This window comes from Diospyros lotus, chromosome 14, assembly GCF_014633365.1.
Source record: "Diospyros lotus cultivar Yz01 chromosome 14, ASM1463336v1, whole genome shotgun sequence".
Taxonomy (NCBI): Eukaryota; Viridiplantae; Streptophyta; class Magnoliopsida; order Ericales; family Ebenaceae; genus Diospyros; species Diospyros lotus.
Window position 1 is genome coordinate 33,104,266 of NC_068351.1, and position 21,687 is coordinate 33,125,952.

Consider the following 21,687-nt stretch of genomic DNA (forward strand, 5'->3'; position numbering starts at 1 on the left):
CTTGGACAGAAATAAACAATTAAGAACAAATTATAGAAGGCAATAATATTTAAATAAATAAATAAATTTGTAACCTCAAATGGAAAAATTTGAATTTATCGTAGAAAACTTGAAGAACTTTTCTCCTTTTACCTTGTGGCTCTTCGGTGGATGAACAATAAATCTTTGAGAGCCTTTGAATGCTTGAAAATTAACTTGAGAGTTTTCGAGAGATTTGGATGTGCAATATGTGCAATAGATACTCAAAAAATGAGTTTTGGGGGTATTTATAAGCATTTTAGCCACTAAAAAAATGGTTAATATGAAATTTGAAATTCAAAAAATGTTTAGGCTTTCTAAAACAATAAGAAAACATGTCTTACATTTAATTCAAAATAAATTTCTTTTTGCATGAGAAATCAAGATTTGAAAATTCAAATATAAGCTTTTGAGACATAAATGATTAAAAAAAGAAAATATGTCTAAAAGTAATATCCTTTAATTCAAAATAAATTTACTTTTTGTATGAGAAAGAAAAAACATGTCTAAAAGTAATTATCTTTTAATTCAAAATAAAAATACTTTTTGCATAAGTAATAAAAGCATTTATCAATAAATGAAAATTTAAATATAAACTTTTGAGATATAAATGATCAAAAGAAGGAAACATGTTTAAAGACAATTCACCTTTAATTCAAAATAAATTTATTCTTTGTACCCACTTTTAATTCAAAATAAATTTATTTTTTATATGAAAAAGAAATACATTTATATCATAAAAATATTTTTTTCATCATTAATTCTCTTTTAATTCAAAATAAATATACTTTTGTATAAGTAATAAAAGCATTTATCAATAAATAAAAATTCAAACATAAACTTTTGAGACATAAATGATCAAAAGAAGAAAACATGTTTAAAGACAATCTAACTTTAATTCAAAATAAATTTACTCTTTGTACCCACTTTTAATTCAAAATAAATTTATTTTTTATATGAGAAAGAAATACATTTATATCATAAAAATATTTTTGTTAATCATCAAAACTTAATTAATATGAACAAGTTGGCTCAATAATTAATAATCATTTAAAGGACATTAATTGTAGGTGAAAACATGTGAATCAACTTCAATAAAAACTCATAGTGAGAGCCCCAATGTGTATCATCGGAACGCTTAAGAGTAGTTTGTTGATTAAGCCATTGTTCATTTGATATTTCATTATGACTGAGTGCTTAAAAAATTTGGAGTTTTTGTTTTTCTCCAAGAAGATCACATTATTTAGCCGATCCTCCAACAATATTCACAACCCTATCAACGAAATCAAAAAATGCTAAAATGCTTCAATGTTTACATGCTTGTTTGTCACGGCAACAAGAGCAAGTTAAAGTTTATGAGCAAAGCAATTAATATAAAAAACACTTGGGTTCTCATTTAAAATAAGTGCTTTGAAACTATTAAACTTACCTTGCATATTGTTAGTCCCATCATAACCTTGGCCTCTCAAACTAGATATACTCAATTTATATATAGAAAAAAAATTATAAATAACATGCTTAATCGAGAAAGCTATGGTACTCGATACATGCTCAATACCTACAAAATGTTCAACTACATATCCCTTCTTATTCACATAACGCAAAACAATTGACATTTGTTCTTTAATTGAGATGTCACGAGATTCATCAAATAAAATAGAAAATAATCTATCACCAATCTCGTTGATAATGACATTTATTTTTTTCAAAAGCAGTAGCACTTACAATATATTTTTGAATGTCAGGTCATGTAAATTTAAGATTTTCATGAGCATTTTTTAAAGTAACTGCCTTAATCTCATTATTATGATATGCCAAAAAGTTTAACAGTTTGAGAAAATTCTTTTGATTATTTCAATATTTAAATTCATCATATCCACGAAATGTAGTCCATGTCGTAAAAGAAATCGAACACAATCTATTTATGCACCCAAACGAATTCGATAGTGTTATACACATTTCCAACACCATTCCTCATGGGCCAGACTCAGTCTAATGGGCCGGCCTAATCGCCCGAAGCCCAAAAGGCCCAGGCAGCCTCGCCAAAGAAAGTCCATACACCATCGAAATCCAAAGCTCGTAAAGCGAGTACCTTGCGGGCTCCCGACAAAGCCCCTAGCGAGCTCTTAGTGATCGACTAACGAGCTCTTGACAAAGCGCTCAGTTCATTGGACCATCCAGATTGCTGGCCTAAAACCTCCAGTTCGCATAAGTGACAAAGCTGCTGAGAAGTCAGGGGTAGGGTGCATTTACTTTACTTGCAATAGCCCATGCTCCTCGTAATGAGGATCCTACTCCTGGTTTTGTGTAGATGATAAGGGCTGCTTGTCCCCCAAAATGTCATCTTTATATTTCTATATGTTATCCAAATTGTAAAGGCCCCTCATTATAAATAGGAGTCAGAGATACCATAAGGGGTACAAGGAGAATAATCAGACACCGCCATTCTGAAAGAATACTCAGAGTGCGGTCGTGGAGTAGGCATCGTTCTGGCCGAATCACGTGAAAATCGCTTGTGTTGACTCACATCTGGGATTCTTATTCTCTTCTTCTTAACAGTTTGGACTGACTCACCGCGGCTCAAAAACGAATCACGGTCTACTGAAATTGAACGTCGACATTTTGGCGCTAGAGAAAGGGACCGCTTTGATCAATAGCCCTGGCAAGATGAAGGAATACTCGAAGTTCCGAGGCGGTGGTTGACCCACCAGAAAATCACCGCGATCGACCACGAGATTTTCCACCAAATGGAGGGCCCGTTGCTTCGACAGCAGATATCCTTTTACCACCGCCAATCGGAGATGCCATCGGCATACCACCACGATTTCCTGTTCAACCCACGAACCAAATTGCCAAGAAAAGGGCGATCCGGGATTGGTAGCAACGCCAGGAGGCATTAAAGAATACAGTGATGCAGCTCGCTGACACGGTTAGAATTTTGGCCCAAGCTTAAGCACGGGTTGCCCACGATCCACCGACTTCACCTCGGAGGGTCTGCCAACCACGAGAAGAAAGACCTCCGCCTGCAAAAGAGGATATCGGGGATAATTATTCATTCCCAAATCACTACTCCCCGGTCCGAGAAAGAAGTAGGTGATCGTAGGCCCATCAAACAGTAGGCCCAGACTCAATTGTGGAGGAGCTATATCAAAAAGTTCAGCAGATGGAAGAACGACAAGGAGTCCGCAGCCAAAATAATGACCGTGGGGAGATGATGTCATTCACCAGAGAGGTTGAACTCGAACCCCTCCCTCGGAGATTTAAAGTCCCAAGCATGCCACAGTACAATGGGGACAACGACCCCTATGATTACCTGGATACGTATAATGTACAAATGGATTTGCAGACAACCAGCTCGCTGGTTAAATGCCGTGCCTTCCAGGCAATTTTGGGTGATATTCCCCGAGTTTGGTTCAGGAGCCTTCTGCCTCGCAGCATCAACAGCTGAGAGGAATGCCAACAGAGATTCCTTAATTAATACAGGGCTCTAAGGAGGCAGCTCCCACCACCATGTCAACTCCCCACAGTGTTCCAGAAAGCAAACGAACTCTTGAGTGATTATATTGCCAGATTCAGACGCGAGGTGAGCAACGTTGAGAAACTCTTCGATGAAAGTATCCTGACAGCGATCTCCGTCGGCCTCCAAAAAGATGGGAAGCTCTATGAGAGCATCTATAGGACCCCAGTTAAAGACCTGGGGGAATTCTATGAACGAGCTTGCAAGGAGATCCGATGGGAAGACGCCTTTGGGTCAAAGAAACCCATTGAGCAGAAATAAGGAAGCTGGGGGCTCCAACCAGTATAAGAAAAGGAATAACGAAGATGCTGGAATGAAAGCTCAGGGGGAGTGCTCAAAGAATGAAGTATTCAAACGAGCTCACAAAGCAGAGAGAGATGAGGAATCTATTAGGTCGCGGCGTTTTGACAGCTTCTGTGCCTTGTTTGAGCCCCAAGAAAGGATTTTTACCATGGAAAGAAACAAAGAGGAGTTTAGGAAGCCCAACCCGCTGAGAACTCCCAACAAATTTAAAAATAAGGAAAAATTCTGTGCGTATCAGAACGAGGCAGGCCACAACACCTCCGAATGCTAGGCCTTAAGGGACACCATTGAGGATCTGATAAGAAGAGGTCGCTTGAAAGATTAGGTGGTCCGACCAACCAATCAACTAAGCCAGCCACCGGCACAGCAACCGCCCCCATCCGATGATGAACGCTCACCGGCTGTGCGAACTATCTACACGATTCATGGTGGACCTCACCTCGCGGGAACTTCCCACAAATCTCGCGACAAGTACACGTGTGAAGCTAACCATGTCTTGTTGGCAAGATCGGGCGAGTAGGCGGATCTAGCGAAGTGGGCTAAGGGTGACCCAATTCTGGAAAAGATGGTCTTCTCAGAAGAAAATGCCAGAAACGTCCATTGGCCGCACAACGACGCACTCTTTATACGGGCCTAGATCGACAATTCTGAAGTGCGAAGGATAATGGTGGACATGGACAGCTCAATAAATGTAATGTACAGAGCATGCTTCGATCAGTGGGTTTGGGACTAGAATAGTTGAGCTCGTCCCCAGAACCGCTCTACGGATTCACGGGTGATGCAGTGATTCCTGTCAGTCGGATTAGTCTTCTCTTTACCATCGGGGATGCGGATCGCCAGACCACCACTTTGGCGGAGTTCCTAATTATAGACTGCCCCTCGGCATATAACGTCGTGCTCGGGAGGTCGGCAATGAACGACTTGGATCTGGTCACTTCAACCAGATCGCAATTAGTGAAATTCCCGCCCCCCAATGGAATAGGGTGTGTACGAGGCGAGCAGCACCTCGCATGTCACGACCCGAAATCTGGTATGTCATGACCGGCACTAATCCCTAGGCCCAGCGGCCCCAAAATGGACTAGTAAGCCTCTTCTCTAGCTCGATTTGAATAAAACAATATTACTGACAAGATATAGAACATGAATAAAATACCAATTCACCTTCTAACATAATATCTCAATATTTCATATACAGCAGCTGTACAAAATAAGAATATCTATCACACTGCTGTCAATAATACATACCCGATCCCGTATCTCGGGCTCTTGGCACAATTATGTGCCAACAAAAATAAAGACAAAACATCAGACTCTACAATATGGGTATGTCTCCACAGAGCATCCTATAATACATCCGAAATCAAAAGAGGGTATGACATCATACCAGAAGATCTGCTGGACCAATAATCAAAAGGAGAATTCCCTGAAAATATTTTTAATAAAACGGGGTGAGTCTTGTGGACTCGCGAGTATAAGGTATGTCATGCCCACTAGGAGAGTATACAATAAAATGCTAGGATGATCATCATGAGTATAATAACGTAATAACAGTATAAACAGTGGAATTATAAACCATAAGTTAAATAATTTGAGATTTCAAAGGAAAACATAGTGTAGGAAAAATAGGTGCTTAAAGACAACCCCCATAAGTTGTTCCCTAACCACCCAAGTCCCCTATACTCTTGTATGAGATGCATGCACTGATTCTGAGGACACACTAGTAGAAACTGGCCTAACGCCTATATACACATGCACACAAGTATATATATCGGCACATACATCATCATCACACAATATCATCATAAAGGCCCACGTGATAGCAGTGCTGAAACATACTATCCGTGTCTCTCATGGCCTTGGCATGCCAAGCCTCACAGTACCATGATCTTTTCCTGCTGTGAGTCACCAGGGAATCTACTAGATAGTCCTCTAATAATAATGCAAATAATACCCTAATTTATGCACAAGTCATAATCATTTATCATTTCATGTGGTGCCTAAAATACACCATATCATTCAATAATTCACATTCTCAAAACAAGAAATCAATTAGGGTATCTTTCAGTTTATGTCTCTCCCAGTAGGATGAAAATATTTCATGCAAATTAGAAACATTTAAGAGTATTTTTCTATGATCCGCATATAAAAATCATGTACGAGTTATGCATATAAAAATTTATACAAGGTTATAATATTTATGAATAAAACAGTATATACGTGCATAATATAAGGTAATCATAACATATCCTGTCTACTCGCCTGGGAAATGATGACTCAAGTCCGAGTCTGGGGAGAAGATCGAACAAAATCCTGAGAATCTGAGCCTACAATAAATAGAATGGGGTGTCACATTTAGGTAACAAGAATAACGACGTAAAGAAATTACCGAAAATCCTAACCATTGCCTAACACCCTAAATCGATTATTTGGTACCTTGGCCCGCGCAATATTCAAATCTGGCGTCATGGAATTCGTCGAGCTAAGCCATCGACTACGTCATCATGTCTCGCTTTGCTTGCTACGCGTAAGTGTATAGTGGAACTACACACCCACTTATAGGCTGCAATATCATAATATATATATATATATATTTACCCATAAACTAGTTTTCTTTTAATATAGATAATATATTTTTTTATCTAAATTTCTCCTTTATCAAAAATACATACATATATATATTTATAACTAAATTGATAAATTTTCTTGAAAACTTAATAATTAATTAATAATTTAATAAATGGTTTAAAAGGAATAAATTGCAATATTCTAGCCTCAGATAAAAGGAATCCATCAGAAATCAGGATTCGAAATAAACCCACGTCATCATCATAGGCTAGCCTAGAACGCACTCAGGGTCAGTCTTACTCGGCCTCGGGTCGTCTAATAGGGCTTCATCCTTAGGACTCCGATCAACAAAATGACTCGCCAATCATATCGCCAATTCTAGGAGACCTAAAGAGAACCCAAATTAAACTGACATCGATATCCCGAGTAGGACCAACCTAACCAAGTCATCCTAGGTTCCCGGACAAGCGACAAGGGAGAACAAGCCGAGTGGGCCAGCCCAAGGGCTGCCACAACTGGGTCAGTCATGCCCAACACATTGGGCCATCCTAAAACCCAATCGGGCCCCGCCATCCTAGGCTAAAACCTAACCCGACATGCCCAACCCCAAAAGCCCTCATTTCCTTTTTCCTTATATTTTTTTTTTTATTTCCTTTTATTCTTTTTCCTTTCTTTTCTTTTCTTTTCTTTTCTTTCTTTTTCTTTTCCTTTTTTTTTTTTTTTTTCTTTCCAACACACTGCCACCGCCGGCGACCGCCGCCGGCCGGCCAAAAATGGCCGACCAATATACCGATACGAAGCCCTCGCCACGAATATCAACATATATTAAAATGAAACCCATCGGACGGTCAGATCTTACTAGATCTGAGATTTAATTTTCGGCCGAAAATAGGGGCGAATCTGGCCGTCGCCGTTCGCCGGCCGCCGGCCATTTTTTCGACGATCAGAAACTACCCCGAGGTGCGCAACACTAAGGAGAACAACATATCCAAAAATGTGAAAGATCGGACGGCTAGATCTTCGTAGATCTAGAGTCGAAGTTTCGGCCAAAAAGAGAAAAAATACTGCCAACGTCGCCGGCCACCGTGGCCGGCGATTTCCAGCGATCCAAGACCGCCACCCAACCCTCTTAAGCAAACCGACCATCATATCCAAGAATCACAAAAATCCAACGGTTGGATCTTCGTAGATCTAACCTCAAACATTCGGCCAACAAGCCCCATCGCGCCTCAAGCCTCATTTCACGAAAACAACAAGCAAAACAGAGAGGATGAAGCCAAAACACTTACCTCCTTGTAGATCGGGGACACTTTAACGGTGAAAGCGAAGTCGGATCAACGATCGAACGGCCGGATCGCTTGGAATCGAAGATAATCCGAGAGGAAATCAAGAGAAAATAAAAAAGAGAGAGAGAGAGAGATTTTCTGATTTGGGGGGGGGGCTGCCGAGCGCCTCCCCCTTTTCTTTTTATATTTTTTTGTTTTTTGTTTTTTTTTTGTTTTAATTAATTATTATATATATAATTTAATTAATTTAATTAATTTAGTTTTTTTTTTTTTTTTTGGATCTTTACATTCTCCCCCCCTTATAAAAATTCGTCCTCGAATTTCACGGAAACAAATAAGGATATTTCTCTTTCATAGCATCTTCCATCTCCCAAGTGGCCTCACCCTCACTATGGTGGCTCCACTGAACTTTAACAGAAGCTATTTCTTTAGATCTAAGCTTTCTGACCTGCCTATCTAAGATCTTAACAGGTTGCTCTTCATATTGCAAGCTTGGTTGGATCATAGTGGGTGCTGTCGGGGGCAAAACATGAGAGGGGTCTCCAATAACCCCACGTAGCATGGACACATGAAATACAGGGTGCACTCCAACCATCGACGGTGGTAGTGCCAACTCATAAGCTACATTCCCAATCCGCCTAAGGACTCGAAAAGGTCCAACGTACCGGGGACTGAGCTTACCTCTCCTCCCAAACCTCACTACCCCCTTCATAGGCGATACTCTAAGGTACACCAAATCATCAACTGCAAACTCTAAGGGTCGACGCCTACGATCTGCATACGACTTCTGACGACTCTGAGCTGTCAAAAGCCTATCACGAATTACTTGGACGATCTCCATGCTTTGGCCAACCAGATCTGGGCCAATAAGTCGTCTCTCACCAACCTCAAACCAACCTAAGGGTGACCTACATCGTCGACCATATAGCGCCTCGTAAGGTGCCATTTGAATGCTAGATTGATAGCTATTGTTATATGCAAATTCGACATACGGCAAATTCTTCTCCCAACTACCCTTGAAATCAAGGGCACATGCTCTAAGCATGTCCTCAAGTATCTGGATAGTCCTCTCCGATTGGCCATCCGTCTGGGGGTGAAACGCAGTACTCAATGCTAACTGCGTACCCAAAGCCTCGTGAAATGAGCCCCAATACCGAGAGGTAAATATGGACCCTCGATCAGAAATAATAGAAATGGGTACTCCGTGATACCGTACAATCTCATGAATGAACTTCTGAGCTAACTGAGAGGCAGTAAATGACGTACGTACAGCAATAAAACGAGCTGTCTTCGTTAGGCGATCTACCACTACCCATACTGAATCATGTCCCGCAGGGGACCTCGGTAATCCTGTAACCATATCCATGGTAATATGTTCTCATTTCCATTCTGGAATTGGGATGCTCTCCAACAAACCTCCTGGCCTCTTATGCTCTGCCTTCACTTGCTGACAGACTTGGCAAGTTAGACACGTACGAGCAACATCTTCCTTAAGGCGTGGCCACCAAAACAATTGCTTTAGGTCCTGGTACATCTTGGTAGTCCCTGGGTGAATGGAAAATCGAGAGTGATGAGCCTCCCTAAGGATCCTACTCCTCAACTCGTCCACCTCGGGGACACAAAGCCGAGTCCTGAATCTCAACACTCCAGAAGAGTCCATAGAAAAATCCAACGCCTTACCTTCTCCGACATCTTTAATGATCTTGGCTAAACTAGGGTCCTTAACTTGAACCGCCTTAATCTCCTCCATCAAAGCAGACCTAAGCTCGATGTGCGCCAAAAATCCCCAAGATTCAGATATCTCTAAACGTGCACCACTCCGCTCTAAACTATGTAACTGCTCCACTAACGGTCTCCTCCAACTAGAAATATGAGCAAGGCTACCCATAGACTTTCTACTCAAGGCATCTGCTACTACGTTAGCCTTTCCTGGGTGGTACAAAATATGGATATCATAGTCCTTAAGGAGTTCCATCCACCTACGCTGTCTCAAATTCAGGTCCCGCTGGTCAAAAATGTACTTAAGACTCTTATGATCTGTGAACACCTCACAAGTCTCGCCGTACAAGTAATGCCGCCATATCTTGAGAGCAAATACTACGGCAGCCATCTCGAGGTCATGAGTAGGATAGTTCTGCTCATGTTTCTTCAACTGCCTAGAAGCATACGCAATAACTCTCCCACACTGCATCAACACACATCCTAATCCAACCCTCGACGCATCACAGTACACAGCATAACCCCCATTCCCTGATGGTAGGGTCAACACTGGCGCTGTAGTCAAACGTCGCTTCAACTCATTGAAGCTTTGCTCACATGCATCTAACCACTCAAACTTTACATTCTTTTGGGTGAGACGCGTCATCGGCGCTGCAATCTTAGAAAAATCCTTCACAAAGCGACGGTAGTATCCTGCTAAACCTAGGAAACTACGTATCTCGGTGACTGTAGTGGGTCTAGGCCACTGAGCCACAGCCTCTATCTTCTTTTGGTCCACCTGGATCCCTTGACTAGACACAACATGCCCCAAAAAGCCAACACTCTCTAGCCAGAACTCACACTTTGAAAACTTGGCATACAACTCATTCTCACGAAGGGCTTGTAAAACCGTCCTAAGATGGTGCTCATGCTCAACATCACTCCTCGAGTACACCAATATGTCATCTATGAATACAATGACAAATCTATCCAAGAAAGGTCGAAATACTCTATTCATCAAATCCATGAATGCTGCCGGGGCATTCGTCAACCCGAAGGACATCACCAAAAACTCGTAATGCCCATACCGAGTGCGAAAGGCAGTCTTGGGAACATCCTGATTCCTGATCCTCAATTGATGGTATCCTGATCTTAAATCAATTTTAGAAAATCGCCTCGCACCTTGCAATTGATCAAATAGGTCATCAATGCGTGGCAACGGGTATTGGTTACGGATAGTGACTTTGTTTAGTTGACGATAGTCGATACAAAGTCTCAAACTCCCATCCTTCTTCTTCACAAATAGCACTGGCGCACCCCATGGCGACGTGCTAGGCCTAATAAAGCCCTTATCTAAGAGTTCTTGTAATTGATCCTTTAACTCCTTCAATTCCGCTGGGGCCATTCTATACGGGGGTATCGAAATAGGTCGAGCCTCCGGTATTAGGTCGATACAAAACTCAATCTCCCGATCAGGTGGTAATCCCGGAAGCTCCTCGGGAAAAACGTCTGGAAACTCACACACTACCGGGACTCCACTAACCTCCCCAACTGATCGGTCACACTCTCTCACGACTGCCAAGAACCCCTCACAACCTCTGCCCAACATACGTTGCGCCTTTATAGCTGATATCAACATGCTAGCCCCTCGAGTCCTATCCCCTTGGATATAAAACGAATCCTCATCGGGAATATTAAAGTAAACGCGTTTCTGACGACAATCTAGGCTAGCGTGGCATGAAGCTAACCAATCCATACCTAAAATGACATCAAACTCCATAGGACCGAGTAAAATAAGATCTGCTAATGTATCCCTACCCACGAGAGAAACAACACAAGCCCGATACTCTCGCTCTACCTGTAGGGCATCACCCACAGGAGTTCCCACTAACATGGGCTCGCCTAGAGGAGTGGCACTTACTCCCAGACAGGGAGCAAATTGCCGCGATACAAACGAATGCGTCGCCCCGGGATCAAATAGCACGTGTGCACTGTGACCACAGATATGAACCGTACCTGTCACCACCTGATTGGATACCTGGGCATCCTGAGTCGTCATATGATAGACCCTCGGCTGACTCTGTGGGCCATGTCCCCCTCGAGGCTGGGGAGCGCTGCTCTGAGCTCTAGATGTCGGCTGCTGAGCTGGAGCCTGTCGTCCTGGAGGGCCTCGCCCTAGCTGTGAACAATCCCTCTGGATGTGACCTGACTGTCCACACCTAAAGCATGTAATCGGGGCCTTCGCATACCTGCACACCCCTGAGTGTCTCTTCTTACATGTCGGACATAAGGGCCTCTCTTCCTGTCTCTGCTGCCACTGCCGCTGCTGCTGCTGTCTCTGGGAAGGGGGCGCAGGCAATGAAGGAAATGGTGGCGCTACTGCCAACGGCTGCAAACTCGTCGTGCCCTTCCCCTTCTTCCCAGAAGAGAAGGAAGTACCAGCGTCGCCTCTAACCCTCTTCAAGTCTCTAGCTGCCCTCTCCTCTGCTGCTCGTGCCTCAAGGGCTAAGGCACTATCAACTGCCTCCTCATACGTGCCAAAACGAGTGGCGTGCAAACTCCTGAACCACGGCTCGATCAATCGAGATATAAAGCGTGTAATCCTGTCCTGCTCCGTAGGAACCAAAGCAGGTGCAAACTGTGAGAGCTCAGTGAATAACGCATCATAACGCTCAACGCTCATATCTGGGGTCTGTCTTAGGGCCTCAAACTGCTGGGCCCTCTGGAATCTCATAGTGCTAGAGACATATTTTGCCAAAAATAGTCTCTTGAACTCAGCCCACCCTAACGGGGCATCACCCCGCCGTCTCCTCAATACATCATACCACACGCTCGCCTCACCATGAAGACAAAAAGAGGTGAGCTCCACCATCCGGTAGCCATGTATGCGAGAACCTCTCTTCAGTTTGTCCAACTGATCCAAAAACTCTTCAGCCTTATCTCTCGCACCTCTGAACTGGGGCGGCTTCAGACCCATAAACCGCTCAAACTCATAATCTATCCCAACGGCCTCAGGGTCCACTGGAAGGTCCACTGGAGGCTGTCCCCTAGTCTCGCCTGCATCACCAGTGCCGACGGCAACACCTGCAGCGCCACCGCTAACGGCGCCCCTGGCGCCACCAGCCACAGCACCGTCGCCAGTGCCGCCACTAGTGCCACCTCTAGTGCCATCCTCGGTGCCATCTCCAGTGCCGCCACCAACCCTAGTATCAGGGCTCACACCCCCTGGCGCCTCTGGCTGTCTCTGAGAATTAACTATATTTGTCAACAGCACCGTGATGTTTGCCAAGGAGTCAATAATCAGCTGGTCCCTATCTCTCGCCGGAGTACTACCATCAAAGTCAACTCCACTGCGACCCGAACCATGGCCCCGGCCTCTACCTCGGCCTCGGCCTCGGCCACGTCGTTCGCCACGACCTCGTCCACGGCCTCTGACCGTGTAACCGCTGGTAGGTGAGGGCTGAGGAGCCTGATCACCCCCTAAAGAATCTGTCTGCCTGGATGCTGTCCGAGAACGAGTAGGTATCATCCCTGTCATCGTACTGATAGGTCAATAAAAGTAGCAATAGAATCTGAAAGCAAAAGATCAAATGATACTAGACTCTAACACCCTTAGCAAAAGCTAGATCAATAATGTGCCATGGCTCACACCACGATCTAAAACCCAGCTAAGAATGGCTCTGTGGGACTCAATGAGACAAGACCTTAGACAAGGCTAGAGAATCGAATAGAATCAAAAGACACAAGCCTAACTCAAGAGTAACCTAGGCTCTGATACCAATCTGTAACGACCCGATCGAGCGATAGGAAGAACCGGAACAACTTACCCTGATGGGCCTACACGAACTTCCCAGGGGGGTCACCCATCCCTGGATTGCCCCAGGTCAAGCACGCTTAACTTGGGAGTTCTTTGCCAACATTCAGCCCAAAAGGTATCCAGCTGGTGTTGTTTCCTTTCTTACACTATCCTCGATATATACTAATCTCTCTGGGCTCTCGGGGTATTACATCGCAAGACGTTGTTATGAAGATGCCCTCAAAATAGGAGCCAAAGGAAAGAAAGTAAATGTCATCGCAAAAGATAACCCGCGACCGACTAGCTAAATGGGGGCTAATCACAACGTGGATCCACGTGAGGTCGATTGTGACAGGCCCATCGATCTGATGGAGGAGCTCGAAGATATCACAGTTAGCAAGGCGAACGAAAAAAGACACCTTAAGCTGGGAAAAAATCTTGCCCCCGAGGTAAAATCCCAACTTATCGATTTACTTAAAGCTAACCTTGATGTATTTGCGTAGAACCACGAGGATATGGTAGGAATAGTCCCAGAGGTCATGTTGCACAGGCTTAACGTAGATCTCAGCTACAAGCCAGTGCATCAGAAGAGGAGGCCAATGACTCTTGAGCATTACGCCGCTCTCAAAGAAGAAGTGGACAAGCTCTTGGCGAACAAGTTTATTAATGAAACCCACTACCTAGTCTGGGTGGCTAACCCGGTCCTAGTGAAAAAGAAAAATGGGAAGTGGAGAACCTGCGTCGACTTCACTGACCTGAACAAGGCTTGCCCTAAGGACAGCTTCCCTTTCCCAAGGATCAATCAGCTCGTGGATGCAGCAGCTGGTCACTAGCTCCTCAGTTTCATGCATGCCTATTCGGGCTACAATCAGATCCCCATGAACCCTACCAACCAACAGCACACCTCGTTCATTACCGACTGGGGGCTTTATTGTTTTAAGTTCATACCTTTTGGGTTGAAGAACGTTGATGCGACCTACCAAAGGTTGGTCAACACGATGTTTGAAGCGCTGATCGGCAGAACCATGTAAGTGTATGTTGACGACATGCTGGTAAAATCTGAGCAAGTAATGGACCATGTTTCCGATCTGAGGGAAATGTTTGGAATCCTCAGGAGCTACCAGATGAAGCTCAATCCACTTAAGTGCGCCTTTGGGGTAACCTCCAGAAAATTTCTTGTGTTTATGATAAATAACATAGGCATTGAAGCCAATCTGGACGAAATAAAGGTTTTGCTCGATATGAGGTCGCCCGTAAGGAAGAAGGAGGTACAGAGCCTCAATGGACAGGTCGCGGCTCTGAGCCGTTTCATTTCTAAGGTAACCGATAAGTATGCCCCGTTCTTCGAGCTTCTAAAAAAGGCGCAAGACTTTAGATGGACAGAAGAATGCGAGTCTGCATTCCAACAGCTGAAGGAATACATGGGACGGGCCCCACTGCTCGCCAAACCCAAGGAGGGAGAGAAGTTGACCTTGTACTTAGGAGCATCCCAACAGGCTCTCAGTGCGGCCCTCGTTCGGGGGGAAGAAGGGGTGCATCACCCCATATATTACGTCTCTAAAAGCTTGATCGATGCAGAAACAAGGTACGCATCGAATGAAAAATTGGCTTACTGTCTAATAATGGCATCAAGGAAGCTACGACCTTATTTTCAAGCTCATGAGATCGAAGTCTTAAGTACCCGCTGAAGTAAATCTTGCAAAAGCCGGACACCTCAGGTCACTTACTAAAATGGTCTATCGAGCTCGCTTAATTCGATATAAAGTACAAACCAAGGACGGCGATAAAGGGTCAGGCGTTGGCAGATTTCATTGTCGAGTTCATTGGACCGATTGACGAAGCAGCGAAGAACTTATAATGGCCATCCTGGGAATTATATGTCGACGGATCATCAAGTGAACAATGAGTGGGAGCCGGGGTTATGTTAATAAGCCCCAAGGGTCACAAAATCCTCTGCGCCCTAAGGTTTGGGTTTCTAGCCACTAATAATAAATCCGAGTATGAGGCCCTCTTAGCAGGGCTTCGCCTGGCAAAGAAAATACGAGCAAAATCCTTGGAGATATTCAGTGACTCTCAGCTGGTCGTTAATCAAGTACGGGGAGAATACCAGGCCAGAGATACAAAGATGGTGATATACTTACAAAAGGTACTCGAACTCTTAGCCACTTTTGAAAAATATGAAATGCGCCAAATCCCCCACTCCCAGAACTCTCATGCGGATGCGTTAGCTCGCCTGGCGATTACCCGGGATGCGAATTCTTGGGGGACATACTCGTGGATTTTTTAGCTGCCCCGAGCACAGAACAACGAGCTGAAACGCTGATGATCACGGTGTCCCAAAACTCATGGATGATTCCCATTCTGGAGTATCTGCAAGATGAGAAACTACCGAAAGACAAATTGGAAGCACGTCGGCTGCTAGCTCAAGCAGCTCGATATTGCATCTATGATGATAGATTGTACATGAGGGGGTTGTCAGTCCCATTCCTGAGGTGCATTGATGGCACCGACTGCCAGACCGTGCTAAGAGAAATTCACGCAGGTTACAGCGGTAATCACGCCGGGGCACTTTCATTGGCACAGAAGGCCCTTCAGCAAGGCTTTTATTGGCCCGCCATAAAACAAGATGCCGTAGAGATAGTTAAGAAATGCAAAAAGTGTCAAAAATTTGCCAAGGTTTTGCGAGCTCCGCCAGCTTATCCGCAGTAGATGAGCAACCCGTGGCCCTTTGTTATTTGGGGCATAGATCTAATCGGGCCACTCCCAACGGCTCGCGGAGGGTGCAAGCATGCCATAGTGGCAGTTGACTACTTCACCAAATGGGTAGAAGCCAAAGAGCTCGCACAGATTACCAATTCGAAGGTACATGTGTTTAAATGGGATAATATAGTCGGCAGGTTTGGAGTGCCACGACAAATAATAACGCACAACGGGACCCAATTCACCAGCGAGCAACTCATCCAATTCTGCGAATCAATGGGGATCTAGAAAAGTTTCACTATCATGGACCACCTCCAGGCCAATGGACAGGTCGAAGTTGTCAACAAAATAATCAAGCAGACCCTAAAAACAAAGCTTGAACCTAGGAAAGGGGCTTGGGTGGATGAACTGCAAACCATGTTCTGGTCCTATCGAACAACAGCTCATAGCAGCATTGGAGAAACCCCATTCTCAATGGCGTATGGATCAAAGGCTACAATCCCTACTGAGAATGAAGTGACCAGGCACCGGAGGGCCACCTTCAATTCAGATCGCAATGACAAGCTGCTAGTGGCAAATCTAGACTTGCTTGAGGAGTCAAGGGATGTAGCTCGTATAAGGGTTGTCGTCCACCAGCAAAGGGTGGCGCGATATTACAACAGAAAGGTTCGAATTTGACATTACAACGTTAAAGACCTTGTATTATGCCTGGTACTCCCAAGAGCTCGAACGACGAGCAATGGCACCCTAGGCCCTAACTAGGAAGATCCATTTATCATCAAGGAAAATTTGGGTAACGGAGCATATCATCTAGCGAAGATGGACGGGATTCGTTTCCCACAGGCTTGGAACGTGGAACACCTTCGTCCTTACTTCCAATGAATGTAACTGTTCTTGCCTATGCTTCGTCTTTTTATTGCAAGTACTTTTCATAGTTCTTATTGGAATTTATGAATTTTCGTTGTAGTTTATTCTTATTGGTAATCGATTGAATATCCTTGAATTGAGGGGTTGAGAAACTATGGTTTGCAAGCTGGGGCCTAAGCAACTTAGCCACTATGCTACGGTTTGCGCTCTAACTGAGCATTCATCTTGGTCCCCCCCAGGTCGTGGATTGCGAGCTGAGAACCATTCATCTTGACTTAATGTCATGGTTTGGAACCTACTGAGCAACCGCTTCCATAAGTGACTCCAAGCCAGGGTTCACTAGCCGAGGTCCTTTCATCTTGACTCAGGTCATGGTCTGCGACCCACCTGGGTGTTCCCTCTTGGTTAAATTAAAACTTGTGTTAGCTAAGGTCGTAATACGGTCTGCTTGGACACATAGCTCGGCCATGCAAATCAACAAAATAAGAAGCCATGATATGTTAGCTGGGGTCAACCTATGATCCACCTGGACATATAACTTGGTGATACAAGATGGAGTTTCACTAGTTGGGGTCCCTTTTATCTTGGCTTAAGCCATGGTCTGCGACCTACCTGAGTATTCACTCCCGATTCGTTAAAACTTGTCAGGAGTCACGATATGCTAGCTGAGGTCGTGACATAATCTCATATCTTAGCAAATTTTTCATATTGAAACGTGTTAGCTGAGGTCTGTCTTAATTCGCCTAAATAAGACTATTCGCGACCTACCGGACACGCATCCTGATCATTTATCACGAGCTGCTCATCCACGGTATGGTGATCTACCTGGACGTATATCTTGGTAAAGTTTTCATTATTTTGTCAAGACATGCTGGCTAAGGGTTGCCTTAATTCGCCTAAGTATAACTGTTCGCGACCCACATGACATATTGATTATTACAACTATCGTCGACGAGCTATTTCAAGCTTGTTAATCTGCGAGCTGGGAATACTCTGGGTCTATCTGGACTTGTGCTCGGACGATTTATTCTAAAGTTTATTCTTGAAGACTTCTTCCAAGTTAATCTTCCAAGCTTATCCAAGTATAAAGAAGTTTGTTGAAGTTCTTTTTGAGTTACATCATGAAGATTGTTCAAAGATTATTATGACAGGACTCCTTTAGAATTCAGTTTTGATTGGCTCGAGTTCATGAAGAAATTTAAAGCAAGATACACGAGTATAGAAAAAGTTCCATTTCATTGAATAAAAGCTCGTGTTACAATATATATATATATATATACATATGGGAGTCCTAGCTAGGAGGGGCGGTTGTTTCAATAGGTTAGACCTCGACGGGCTGGACAATAATAGACGGAGTCGGTTGAGGTTTGACAGCCCCGACTGGACGGACCTCGGCAACCTCCGTGGGATGCGCCTCGGCAGTCTCACCGGGTTGAACCTCGACGGCCCTAGATGGCTCAACCTCGACCAGGGCAGCTTGTGTCGCGACCTCAGATGAATCAAGCGGAGTGTTATCATCAGTGTCCTCTGCGGCCTCGGCAGCGTATCGTCTCACCTCCTCGACGGCCTCCGCACCAAAGGAGGAGAAATCCATCTCGGGATGGTTTACCCAAAGACTGTATAGGAACGCCGAATAGGTGTCAGACCTGGTTTCCCGGCGCACAGAGTCCATTCGCGCTCCCACCTCCGCCTTGATGTCATCGATGGTCCTCTTAGCAAGCTGCTCGCATCGGGCAGCTCGATCATTTGCCTGATTTTGCTTCTCTTTTGCTGTCTTCAGCTTCGCCTCAGCCGATTTCAATCGGTCCTGAACCCTCCACAACTTCTCATTCGCTTTGTTCAGCTCGCTAGTAAGCCCGGAGTTAGCGAACTCCCACATGTTCGTTGATCAACGAAGCTCCTCGTCTAGATCTTTATTCTTTTGGGTCTCCACCCTTAGGCGCATCTTGAAACCCTCCACCTTCTTTTGGGTAGCGAGGAGCTCGGCCTGAAGAGCTTTCTTCTCGTTCGCGAGCTTCATTATTTCAGCCTGTTGAGCATTCTTCCCATCCTTAAGCTTCACTATTTCAGCCTGAAGGGACGTGCTCACCGTCTCAAGCTGCTCCTCGAAGTCCTTGTATTGAGCTCAGAGCTTCATGGCAGCAAGGGAAGCCTATGAAATGAGAAAGGTTAGCTCGTTAAAAAATAGGCTAAGGAACCAAGGTACGAAAATTCTGACCCACCACCAAGTTGTGGCTGGCCATGAACTCGCAGAGAGGGATCCCCCTCAGCTTCGGGTCATCGAGGGGCTTCGCGTTCGCAGCCAAGAAGTTGGGCATGGAGTCCAGGAGGGGGCCAACATAGATACCTCTTGGCAGGGCCTCCAAGTCTGGCTCCTTCCCGGGGACCCTAGCTCGTTTCGCCCTGCTATCCTTCCTTTGCTGCGGCTGGTCAGGCCTTCTCTTCGAACCCTTGGTAGGAGCATTTTGAACATCCGCTGCGACCTCTTTCCCTCGGGCTCCACTCGAACAGTGGTCGCGGGAGGCAGGGGCCCGATGCCCTGGTTGTTGTTGGGCGTGCTTTTGATGTTGTTGTTGCTGGGGTAGGGTTTTTTGTTGTTGCTGTTGCTGTTGCTCTTGCTGATGGTGGTGATTTCTTGGCTGCTGAGGTTGTTGTTGTTGTTGCTGGGGACGCGGTCGCAGTTGTGACTGCTCCGACCTACCTCCCTGCGAGCTCGAGCTCGGGGTTGTGGACGGAGTATCCCCCGATCTCACCCTAGATCGCTTCGGCTCGAGGAGGTCGAGGTCAACCATATTTTTGCTCTGATCGTTTTCCCCTCTTGTCCTGCTTAGATCTACGACCTGGAAGGTCAGACGGGAGCATCTTCGTGCCCAAATCCCTGATGTGATCTCCCTTGATGATCTCAACGCTGAGAGGAGGCGCAAGCTTGTTTTCCCGGAGAAGTTTGTCCGAAAGCTCAAGAATCTCCGAACTTGACCCCGCAACAACAAGCTCGTTGAGGATGTCGGCCTCCTCTGTTGATAAAGTTGGCCTCTTGCCCCCGAAATCTGCATCAAAGAATGACCAAGTCAAATTACGTATGGTAAAAGGTGGAAAGACCGGCGCGAGCTGATATTCTCTTACCCGGGGTCAGTGCGAAGCTGTAGTTTTTGAGTAAGGAAAGCGAAGGACAAGACACGAAAAACCAACTGGACTTGTAATCGCCCACGTTGGACTTCCCCTTCGCTTTATCCTGTGAAAGGGTAGCCTTATATGGGGAAGGACAAGTTGCCAGGTAATACAACCCGTCCTTGGCATTTTTAAAGGAAAACAAAAATTTTATTTTTTTTGGCTATGGAAGAGGAAGTTTGTTTTTGAGAAATAAAATAGCCAGAGATGTGAGTTGGGCGTACGAATTTGGTGTCAATTGAAAGGGTGCGAGTTTGACCTCGTTCAAAAGGGCTAGAAGATAAGGAGCTACAGGAAACCTAAAACCAGACTCAAGGTGTTGGGGGCTAATGGCTATGAAGTTAGATGGCGGATAAGCTGCATGGGAGCTCGAAGCAGGGATGCACACTCGACAGCTCTTGGGGAGACGAAACTCCCAAATAGAAGCTGCCACCTTGTAAGGTTTGTCTTTGGATGGGAATCTTTTGAAAATCTCGCGCCTTGTACTTTCTTCAGCGACCTAATCTTGGACCCCTAGGTTGGCTTCTGAAGAGGTCAGGTTAACGACCTCCTTAGATCGCTGGCTCGTACCCTCAAAGTTTTGACCGTCCATCACGAGGCAATCTTTAGAGTTTGAAGTATCATTTTCTCTTACGATATGGTTACAACGCTTCCGACCTGAATTTTTGCGGATATGGTCGGACATCTACAAAGAGAAACAAAGAACAGTCAGGTAGCAGGTCGCGAACCAGACCTCAAAGAACTAAAAAAAGCCCTAGAAATGTCCCCTAATTTTTAGGCCGAGCGCTTTGCAACAGGATGCCGCCTAAGGCGGAGGGGCTGCAACCCCGAGCCCAGTATTCCAGAGAAAACTAATCCTAAGGTCATTGTGCCTGAAGGCCCAGTAGATGCCGCACCAACCAATTCGAGTCGTTTCCCTAGAAAATGGAAGTGACACCGACGGAATCGGCAGGACTAGAGAAATCACCGACGGCTAACCGATGATGGACGGCCTCACGAAAAGAAGAAGAAGAAAAATGAAGAAAGTCGCAGCAAACTTACCCAACACTAAGCCTAACGTTTATATGGAAACTAGGAAGCAAGCACCAGACGGGAACTGTCAGCGTTTGGAAGCACGACAGCAATGGAAGCCTCGAGAGAAGAAGGCAGAAGCAAGGAGAGATTTCAAAATGGCGTGAAAGAGGAAAATGGGGGACACCCCCTGCTATTTATACCCTTGGCCCGATTGATCCCAATCGTCGGATTGAGAAATGACTTACCGCATGCTCCACATCCAGCAACCGCACGATAGCTTGTGGGTCCCACAGGCATAATCATGCGCAGTAATGGGGGAACGTGGGCACTAAATGTATTGCAGACAATGCGTGCTGTGTGGAACGACGAGATTTAAAGTAATTGGGCAGAAGTCGAAAATGTGGGTTAACAGCTGGCACACATCAGTTCCTAGTGCAAAGATTGCACCATGAGCTAAGAGGCTTATGTTATATGCATTTCTCGCTTCATTCCTCATGGGCTAGACTTAGTCCAATGGGCCGACCCAATCGCTCGAAACCTAGAAGGCCCAAGCGGCCTCGCCAAAGAAAGTCCATACACCATCGAAATCTGAAGCTCGTAAAGCGAGCACCTTGCGAGCTCCCGGCAAAGCCCCTAGCGAGCTCTCAGCGATCGATTAACGAGCTCCCGGCAAAGCCCTCAGTTCGCTAGACCATCCAGATCGCTGGCCTAAAACCTCCAGCTCGCATAAGTGGCAAACCTGCTGAGAAGTCAAG